The 11240-nt window shown below is 39.3% G+C and overlaps 1 protein-coding gene across 1 annotated transcript in view; it reads right to left on the minus strand.

Annotated features, from left to right (window-relative positions):
- The window catches only part of Fam171b (family with sequence similarity 171 member B), a 55782-nt gene that overhangs the window by 43957 nt on the left and 585 nt on the right, over positions 1–11240 (minus strand). The gene's annotated exons all lie outside the window — the stretch shown is intronic.

Here is an 11240-nt window from a genome sequence, read left to right on the forward strand (position 1 = left end):
TTTGAAATCTTTTGTTCAGCACTAGAAATTCCCAGCTATGTGGTCTCTTGTGTGAACACATCTGTAGCTTAACCTGAAACCAAACAAACTTCATGAATAAAATTCCTGATGCACCATGTATCTTAAGAAATTCCTCATTCAGCAGAAAGGGGCATCACTATGCAGAAAACTGTAGTTTGTAGAAATTACCATTTAGATACCAAAACAGTAATAAGCAATGAGATCTGGGGTTGCTGACAGGAAAAGAAGATAAGCTGAGTGTTTTTTATGGAGGCCAGCGAGCTGTACGTGGCACAGAAAAGTGAGAGAGGAGACATCACAGACATCAAGACACTACCTGTTTCTGTTAGGTTCTGTAGAGGAGTGATGTTAGACCACAACAGGTGATCAAGGTCATGACACTCCCAAGCTTTTAAAAGCAGAGAAAGATTTCTGCCATATGTTAGTGTGTTGGCTAGTTTCACGTCATCTTGACAGAAGCTAGAGTCATTTTGTAAAGGGGAACCTCAGTTTTCTCATTTGAGGTTCACCCTGCTTCTAGCCCCATCCTCTCTGCTTCCTGGTCTGAAGAAATATGAACAGGCTATGCTGCAAGCAAGGTCCTGTTACCAGGAACTGGGGACCAGAACAAGCTCTTCCATCCTTTTATTGTTTCTGTTATGGATTTTGTCACAGCCACGAGACAAGCAAGTAATACAGGTATCATGTATGGTATATGGCAAATAATAGCAACTCAGTAAGTTTGTTTCAAAATAAAATCATCTAGGGCTGGGGAAGTAGCTCAATGTAGAGTGCATTAAGGCTCTGGGTTTGATCTCCCATACTGGGTTTGGAGGATGGGTTGGTTGTTTGGTTGGCTGGGAATTTTTCTGTTTGTTTTTGGGACCTCACGTATCCCAGGCTATCCTCAAACTCATCTTCCTCCTGCCTCCACTTCCTAAATGCTGTAATTATAAACATGTGCCTCCAAGCCAGCTTCAGCACTGTTTTTTTGCTTGTTTGTTTGTTTGTTTGTTTGTTTTTAAGAAGTCTGCGGGAGATGTGGGAAACCTAAACTCCAGTGTTAGACATGATGAAGCAGAAATGCCTGTTATATCACCTCATGAAGAGCTCGGGGAATCTCAGCATATGGACAATTAAGCATTTATATACATCATATGTAGCATTTAAGGACATTGCAGTAGATGAAGTTACCTCATGAGAGAAAAAAAACTGAGAGCCAAAAAATATAGTTAGTAAAGTAGAAAAAATATACATTTTTGTTGATGGATATAAACATATTTAATAAGCATATATTAATACCCAACAGCTTTTCATGGTAATATTAATATGTAAATGTAGTTTTTCCATTTAATCATTAGGTAGCAAACTGTTGAAGAGTTATAGATTTTCTGCATTTCTGTAAGAAGTGATGAGGGAAAAAAGGGGGAGAAACTGAGTCAAGACATTTTTCTCTGCCTTTGTCAAGCCTGCCTCTCAGCCACCAGATGCATGCACATTCTCTGCAGCCCTTAGATACAGGAAGTGAAATGGCCACAAGCCCCAGGAGATTTCAGGGACATCTCCATCCTTATGACCTTTGTGTCTGCTCCCCACATTCTCTGACGCTGCAGTTTGACGGGGTCGCAACACACTATTGTTTATCTTCACTTTTCCCTATTTGGCCTTTCAAGTGCAAGAATAATTTCTACAAGATAGATACAGTCCTCAACAGAGGCAGCCATCACAGAGCCTTTCACTTCTCACTGCATTAGCTTTTCCAAATCCATTAGTTATTCCTGAAAGCAGAAAAGGCGTGAATTTAAAAAGTAAGAAAAATATGTTCTGCTGAATTTAAAGATGGTGTTAGTTTCAAAGCCTGGCACACTGCTTGCGGCAAAAAGTACTGGTTAAATCACAGATTTAAATCTTTTTACGCTGAAGTTACCACTTTGACCTGCAAATTGTTTAAAGACCAAAGCTTAATAAATTAAGTATTACGTTTCATAAAAGGCTTCTTTGGGAATGTCTAATGGCTGGGATTTGCCCTTATTTGTTCACTGTTTGGGGCTTAGACTCAGGCCTGTCAGAACCTGAAGACCAGGGCCTGTATTAAGGTCATTTGCTCAGACTCAGTGACTGTCATTCTGTGAGACAGCCAAGTGACAGATTTTACAGATGCTGCCAAAGTAACATGTTTGGGGGTGTAAGGTGCCTCTAACAGCTTAATGCAGAACAGAATCTATACATAAGCCAATTCAGTCTTATGATTTATCAAAGGGGCATTATATATTGACAGCCATTTTGTAAACAGAATTGAAAAACCAACTCTGAAAGAACTGACCACAGGGTTATTATGTCTTAAGAAACTGCAGGTTTTAAGCCTTCGGGGGATTGCTTATATTTCTAGCAAGCATTCACATTGGACCCAACACTTTTGCAAGATTAATAGGAAAAATTCACATGTTGAGAAAACAAAAAATATCATTTGAGTCTGAACGATGCCTTTGTTCTCGTCTCCATAAAGTCCATTTACAAATGTTTAATCAACGAGGGCGGTTTTCTTTTTTTCTTTTTATTATTATTAATCATTTTATTCATTTACATTTCAAATGATATCCCCTTCCAGGTTTCCCCTCTACAAACTACCCATCCCATTCCCCTCCCCCTGCTTCTATTAGGGTCCTCCTCCACCCACCCACCCACTCCCACCTCACTGGTCTAGCATCCCCTTACGCCAGGGCATGGAGCCTCGAGAGGACCAAGGGCCTCCCCTCCCACTGATGCCAGAGAAGGCAGTTCCTAATCTTTGGAGTACCAGCAATTTCCTTGAAACTCTCCTAGACAACTGAACACTAGACAGTTGATGACCTGTCCTTCTTAAGGTTCTTGTGAGCCCCTCAGACCCTTCTACTGGCTCCCTAGAACCTCTGCAGGATAAAGGGTGCAGTGGCAAAACAAACCAAAACAGAGGGTGAGTCAAAGTGACAGAGCCATAAAGGGGGGCAAGGAATCCTTCACGTACACAAGAGGAAAGGATCTATCCTGGAGAGTGCTTTTCTACTTGGAGCCCCTTAAGTTACAAGGAGGTCACAATGTATCGAATGACATTTCTTTGACTTCCACCTCACTGGACAAGTTTCTTGAGTTAAAAGACCTCTTCACTACGTGAGATGCTATAGTACAGAAACAATTTAAAAAACCATATTCTTTTGATTCGTAAACTTGAAGGTGTTAATGAATGTTCTAAATTACAGTAAAAACTCACTCTCTCATATTTGCTAAGAATTAAATTAGATTATCATTAATCACAAGCTTTATTGGGTATGGTAAGCACCAGATGATACAATTTCTTTGAAGGACCCATCTCAGTTCATATTAATCACCTTTCAAACATCTCCAGGAAAATCTCTTAAGGTATTTCCATTCTAAGCCGGGCAGTGGTGGCGCACGCCTTTAATCCCAGCACTTGGGAGGCAGAGGCAGGCGGATTTCTGAGTTCTAGGCCCGCCTGGTCTACCGAGTGAGTTCCAGGACAGCCAGGGCTACACAGAGAAACCCTGTCTCGAAAAAAAAAAAAAAAAAAAAGAACAAAATTTCCATTCTAGTCCCAAAGGCCCTGATTCCCAGAATACTTTTAAGACCTAGACCCAGGTACAAGCTACAGTGGAAATGCCTTGGATTTTTTAGGTATGTGTTTTAAATTTTTTATATTGTTGCACTGTAAACTAAATTTTAAAAGATTATTTATTTTGTACATCACTTTACAAAATATGTATTTATATTATGTAATTATAACAAAAGTGAAACTCCAATTAATACAAAGAAACGCTGAGCCAGACATGCTAGTTTATCCTATAATCCCAGCTACTTGGGAGATTAAAACAGGAAGATTACAAACTCAAGGCCAGCCACCTCAACTTAGTAGTAGCCTATCTGTAACTAAACTAAATAAAGGCCACTGTAGTTGACAAATTTGCCTAGAATGCTCGATCCTTTGGAACACAAAATGAAAGAAGAGAGGAATAGAAAGGGAGAAAGGGAGAGAGAAGGAGAAGAAAAAGTTGTATAAACCATAGATTTTCTGATAAACTTCTAGAATATAACAACACAAATATATTATAAAAATATAATTTGGGGCCAGGTATGGTACTATATGCCTTTAATCCTAGCTCTAAGGAGGCTGAAAAGGGTTGACTCTCTGTGAATTTGAAACCATCTAGATCTATATACTAAGTTCCAGGCTAGACAGGGCTACATAGTGAGATCCTGTCTGAAAACAAACAAACAAACAAAAAACAGAGGACCAGGCAAAGTGATCATGCCATTAATTCTAACACCTGGGAGGTAGAGGCCAGCCTACTCTACAGAGTGAGTCTCAAGACAGCCAGGGCTACACAAAGAACTCATGTCTCAACAAACAAACAAACTAATTAATAAACTAATTTAACAGATTTAAAAAGCAGAGGATAAAATATAATTTGGGTAGTACTTAATTTAGGGTGGGCAAAGTTGTCTTTAAAAGTATATATAACCTTGGAAACACACATTCATCTAACTAAAAATAAGTAAACTTTTTTTTTTACTTCAGGGACACATATTTAATCAGTCATATTTTCATTTCACAGCATGTGCTTGACCATTAGCCCACATACAGTCAATTTTGCTTATTTAAGCAGCTGAATGTGGTTGTCATTTTTGGTACTATTTCTTCCTTTACATGGTCTCTGTCTATTTCACATTTACATAAATAGGTGTTCATTTGATAACCCTGCCAACCCTGCCAACCTGCCAACCCTGCCAACACTGCCTCGGTCACCCAGACATTTACAAACCAATCCTGTTAGTGCAAATGTGACAGAAATGGATCATGTGTTCATTATTTTGAATATATATATATATATATATATATATATATATCCCATCTAACCATACTTAGCCACATTCGGAGAAGTTCATTTGGATTGTTTCCCAAGAAACAAGGGAGCAGGCAGAAGTAGCGTGCGTCACAACATCCAACGCATCCGCATTCTCTGGTCGGCTTCTGAGTACAATCAGTGCAGTGGGAAAAAATAAATTTCCTAGTATATCTATTTAATAATCTATTATAGCTTGTTTTATAATAATCTACTGTATCTAATTATGTAACAATCTATCATATCTAATTAATAATCAGAGGTCTATTTAGCCCTCTGATTTGTTGTTGTCACAATCCTGATTACAAAACAACAGGACAAACAAGCGCAGGAACAGATCTGTCTGGTGGAATAGTGCCAGGAAAGGCTGAAGCGTGGACTACTTGATGCTTCACCTAGAGCAGGTACCTCAGATGAAGCCAGGCCTTCCTACCCTGAGCTCTGAGATGAAGCCTATAGACTATACATAGCCTACATGTCTACGGGCTCCCAGCTGGCCATGTGATCGCTAGTTTTTGGTTCACAGACAGGAATGATAATTAGTTTGGCCCAGTAAGCACTCTAAATTTCAGCAGAACAAATGAATTTAAAATCTATCTATTAAGCCGGGGGTAGTGGTGCATGCCTATAATCCCAGCACTCAATAGACTGAAGCCGAAAAATCATAAATCCAAAGCCAGTCTGAGCTACATAAATAGATACAATTTTTAAAAAGAAAAAAATTAAATAATTAAAATATATAATTTATAAACAACATTTTTACTAGAATTTCTAAATTTAATTGACTTTCTAAATTCAATTTTCTAAAATTGAAGTACAATAGATTTTGCTACTGACAAAATTGTATTTAAATTTTAAATGACTCCCTCAAGGACTGTAAAACACAGAAATCTACTGTAATGAGTGAAGGTCGGCATGTTTTAAAAGAAACTGAAATGTCATTTATAAATGAAATTAATTTCAGATCCACGTAAGATGTAAAGCCTTAACATAAAGAGTGGCTTCATGGACTCAAGATGCTGAGGAGGCAGCATGTGTTACTGATGCCAGAGGCCAGCTTTGCTTCATTAGGTACTGCGGCGAGTTTGACACACTGGAAATGACAGAAAGTGACTGCCACTTCTCAGCATCCAATGCCCTCCATGAAAGAGCAGTGGGAATCCCTCACCCATTTTATGCCCAAGTGAATGTGCTTATATTCTCAGGCTCCATCAAGCAGACTTAAGAATCCAGCCTAATAATACAGGCAGCCATAAAAAGCCTTTAATGTGCACAGTGATCTATTGCCTTGGACCTAGAGATGATGTGTTCGCTAAAGGCCAATTCAAAAGGCATCCCGAAATAGACTCTTTCATTTTGGTTTGGTTTGGTTTTTGTTTTTTGAAACAAGGTTTCCCTGTGTAGCCCTGTGTAGACCAGGCTGGCCTCAAACTCACAGAGATTCTCCTGCCTCTGCTTCCAGTGTGCATCACCACTATCCAGCCCCAAACAGAAGCTGTTGGTCTAGCTTATGTTTCATTCAAACACTTAAATACAGAGATTTCATAGTTTTAGAATCTTCTAGGTAAATGTTCCCAAACATGTGCACTATTGATTGAGGATGAGAAACACTGTGCTCATTTTCTAGCTAAGGCAATTGGCACAGAGGAAAACTAAACAGTAAACCAGGCCAAGCGAATGAGCTTGGTACTGTGGCTGACCCAGAGAGACAGAACTCTGAAAGAGGATCAAGTTCAATATTTATATTCTTGAGAGAAGAGTTTTGTTTCAGAAAAAAAATATTTGGTACAGTTTCTGATGAGTCATATTAAAGAACATTGCAAAAAGAACACCACAAAACCAACTGGACTCCAACTCAACACAATGACATGTGTTTCTCAACCTGTAATCAACATCCACTAAATGTTCCCTTTGGTTATTAAAATCCTGGAAAGAAATCAGAATCACCCATCTGGGAATGTGGCTTTTACAGCATGAGTACTTCGAAATGAAACCATCTCTGAGCTTACTGTTCCTACTGGTTTTTCAGATTCCTTGATTACAATAAGTAAGTAGACACATTTTCACAGATGGGAGATTTTAGGAGGAAAGAAAATGATGACTACCAGGGACTAAAGAAAGGCACAAGGGGACATAGCAACTCAAATATAGCAGATGGGAAGAGAGTTACAATGTTGCATTATATGTTAGAATCTTGCTAAGAACACATTTTCAGTAACTACAAGGTGAAGATGGACATGATCCCTCACTTGACTAGAGTTAACTCTTTCATGATGTGTATCAGAATATCAGAGTACTTTAGGTAGATATTGTATGTTTTTCATATAAAAATAATTTCAAATCAAGTTAAGAGAAAACTGCGAGTAATTCAGTAATTTAACTAATCATTAGATTAAATGAGATAGACCCCAGCCACACAGAATACTTGATATTATTCAAATATTAAAGTATACCATGTGACCCAGACATTCCAGCCCTAGGCATTTATGAAACACAAAGCACATGTTCATGCAAAGACTTAAGGATTTAGCAGCCTCAGTCACCAGAGACAACCTAAATAATCATAACAAAAGAAGCAATAAGCCCAATTCTCAATTCTCAGAATGGAATACTACTCATCAATAAAGAGAAGTAAACTACTAATGTACTAGAAAATTAATGAAAACAATAAAATATATTCTAAAGCTAGAGGAGCTAAACAAAAGATTAAGGGATAGGGGAATCTGTAGTTGAAGGTCTGAATAATTAATTGAGAATGAAAATAATCAAAACAGCACAGAATTCTGGGTGAAGAATGGGGGTAACTTAGAAAGGAGATGATGAAGAACTTCCCACCCATGGTATAGACATTGCATATCTACTGGTTAGATGCAAATACCTATCTATCAAAAGAGTGCAGTAAAGTGTACATTTACATATACATACCACAAAATAGAACTGAAAAGGAAGATCCATGTATTAGAAATGGTTGGATGTGTGGGTGAAGCAATATTGGCATAATTTTGAAACTAAGTGACTGGTGTAATCTATTATGCTGACTGATATACATATATATGTATATGTGTATGTGTATATGTATATGATATATATAACATTTTTCAAATTATCTATATCACCAAAATACGTGATTAAATTTTTTCAGACCATCAAAGTTATGCTTCTCAGGACTCTCTCTATGTGCAAGGACGTTTGCGAAGAGGCCCCGCCTCCATGCCTCACGGGGAATTTAATACCACTCATTATTTTCTCTGCTCCCTTTGCCTCCAGCTCCACATGTCTCCTACCTAATGGGCCATCAGAGTGAATATGATATGGCTGTTTCGACTACCACCAGCTCCCAAATTTATTCTTTGCTAGTCCTTCACATCGTTCTAGCAAACACTGGGCACAGATGGGGAAATCAGGGCTTCTGCACATGCTGGAGGGAACAAAGGGAACTGGCAGACCCCAACCTTGGCCTTTCTTTCCCTACCACTCTCTGAAGACAATATTCCAGAAGTTAATGAGAAAGTAGAACCATACTTTTTAAAATCCTGATATTTTTGAAGTTATACATTCTTTTTTTTTTTCCTTTCTTATTTCTCAACAACACAGAGAGATTTTCAGAAGAGTGAAGTGCAGAGAGTAACAAAGGCCGATGGTCAATGTCTTTGCTAAGACAACACTCAATGCCTTTTAGTTATCTAAATTTTACCTGAGGAAAAAAAAATTCAGATTTCACATTTCACACCCAAGGCATGAGAAGTGTCACACAGAGGCAGAGAACAAATCCGGCTCAGCCACAACTATTTAAAGGTGTAACACACTAATACCGACCTAGGTCACAAAATGATTATAAGCGCACGTAGGTTAGGAATCTTCTTGATAAAAACCTAGGAATTACCTCAGTATCCGTATCAGTTAGTCCCGTATGGACAGCCTAAAGCAAACGCTGAAACTAGCTCACATTAGGGATCCGAGATTACACAGTTCATCATCTGTACTTACAAATCTTTTCATACAACATTTATTTTTACACAAATTCTAACGAAGAATGTTACAAGATGTTAACTGTTTAGCAAATACTTGGGAAATGAGTGTTCCCTGATGTAGCATAATCATTCACTTCATCACTCATTCATCCAACAAACAGGTTAGTATCTAGACGTGCCAAGGGCTCTCCTATGTGACAGAAGTACAGCAGTGACCACAACAAAGTTTATAGCCTAACAGGCTTACTGAGGAGGGTCTGTGACATGGCTCAGCAGATCAAGGGGATTGCCACCAAGTCTGACAACCTGAGTCCAATTCCCAGGGCCCATGAGTTAGAAGGAGAACCAGCTCCTGCAAGTTGTTCCCTTGCCTCCCCAAGCATGAATTCTGTGGCACCTACCATGCATGTGTTCACAAAAACAAAACAAATAAATAAATGGATTATTTTAAAAAGATGAGCCGAGGATGGCAGGTGAGGGGTTGGCAGCGGGGAGGGGAGAAGGGGGTGGTAAATCAGGGCAGAAGAAGTTGTGGGTTAGGAGTCAGTACGTATCCCCAGCCACTGAAGCTTCAGAACTCCATACAGAGAAAGCAAGAAGTGCAGAAGTCTGACACCTGAACCCATTGCAAATGAAAGAAGCTTTTGGGCATTGTGGTTTCCATGAAGAGAGCTAAGACAAGCATGCAGGAGATAGAAACCAGAGGGGCTGGGCATTTTTATAGAAATGTCTATCTGGGTAAGAAACAAAGGTTGAAATAAGACCCATTCACTCTGGAGATCACAATGAGTTCAGGGGACATCTTAACTTCATCTGTGCATGGGCTATATCACTGTTTATACACGTCATCCCAATAACTGTCCGTAATCAACTGAGTTGTTCTCGTTTGCCACTGGACTGGGGGTTAGAGTGTTTGAGACAGACACAACAGCCATGATATTCTTCAGACCTTAGTGTGAACTTCTGGACAGCAAATCCTTCACCTCAGTTAACCTAAATAAAACAGGGATTGATAGCTTCCCAAGTAAACATCCAAATAGCCCTTACAAATACAGAAAAGAAATAATTTAACTTTCATTCTAAATACAAAAGTTTCAAATTATTGCAGTTATTCATAATGTCCATGAGAACACATTATGCCCTGGTGATCAAACCCATTTCACTCCTGTAAGACAAAAATATCAGAAACCGTGAAACTCACTAACACTCTCCCAGACTCCTCTTACACGGAGAATGTAAGAAATCACTCTTGTTATGAAAACACAGTCTCCAGCTTTAACATGAGCCCCATGCACTCTACGGCAGTAACACTTCCACACTTCCAGCTACTAACAACCGAGTAAGAACCAAATGCACCACACACCTTTCCATTTTAACCACCTTTGGGTGTTATTAATCGGTTTAAAGGAGGAATGTGAGAAACACATGCTTTCTCCTTTGCACTTTGGTGATTTCATCCCATGCTCAAAGCACTCCAAGAAATTAAATCATCCGGGCTGTGTCATGAATCACAGCTGGCATGCCTCCGAATTGCTCTCTGATGATGAGCAAGCAAGATAAACTAAGATGCTGATTCCACTCTACAGAATTTCATTTTTAGCATCTTCTATAATGTTACTAGGCAGATTTTAAAACAAAAATATCAGTGTTACAACACTCACCTTGGGTTTGTGAAACCTCAGCCCACTACCCAGAAAATTGGTGGGGTTTTTTTTAATAATAATAAAAAAAATCCCCTTTCTTTCCAAAGCCCAGGCAGAATCTACAGTGTAGACGGTAACTAACTGAGTAGGGGGCTAGGTAAAAGCTATTTAAACGGATAACCCAGCTCTTTGCTCATCAGAGAGCTTTAACTGAGGGAGGGGGAAACAGAAAACAGGGGACTGTGATGGTCATATATTCTACACCCGTATTTCATCACCCCTACCGAATGAAGCAAGAGATGGCTCATTTAAGTTCCACTACAAGGAGATTCCCCTCAGGGGGAGGGCCTGGCTATGCTACCCAAGCATCTCTCTAAGCTAACCAACCTGTCTCCCTCCCACGTCCCTTCCTTCAACTACAAACTCCTGTTTCATTGTTTCCTTTCATCTTATTGTACCAAGTGCATTTTTTTTTCAGTTTTTGCAAGCCGCTTTAAACCTTTCCTAGGGTAAGAAGAGAAATATAAAGAAATGGAGATCTTCCCCCACACCCCCCCCCCAGGGTTCTAAATTTAAATACAGCAGGCAAGGAGAAACAGTGCAAAAGCTGTGTGGGTGTACATGGCAAGACTGCTCAGTATCTAGGAGAGGATAGAGAAGAGAATGCTAAGGGGATTTGAGAGCGTGTGTGTGTGTGTGTGTGTGTGTGTGTGTGTGTGTGTGTGTGTGTG

Source organism: Grammomys surdaster, unplaced genomic scaffold (assembly GCF_004785775.1).
Source record: "Grammomys surdaster isolate TR1022 unplaced genomic scaffold, NIH_TR_1.0 136, whole genome shotgun sequence".
Lineage (NCBI taxonomy): Eukaryota > Metazoa > Chordata > Mammalia > Rodentia > Muridae > Grammomys > Grammomys surdaster.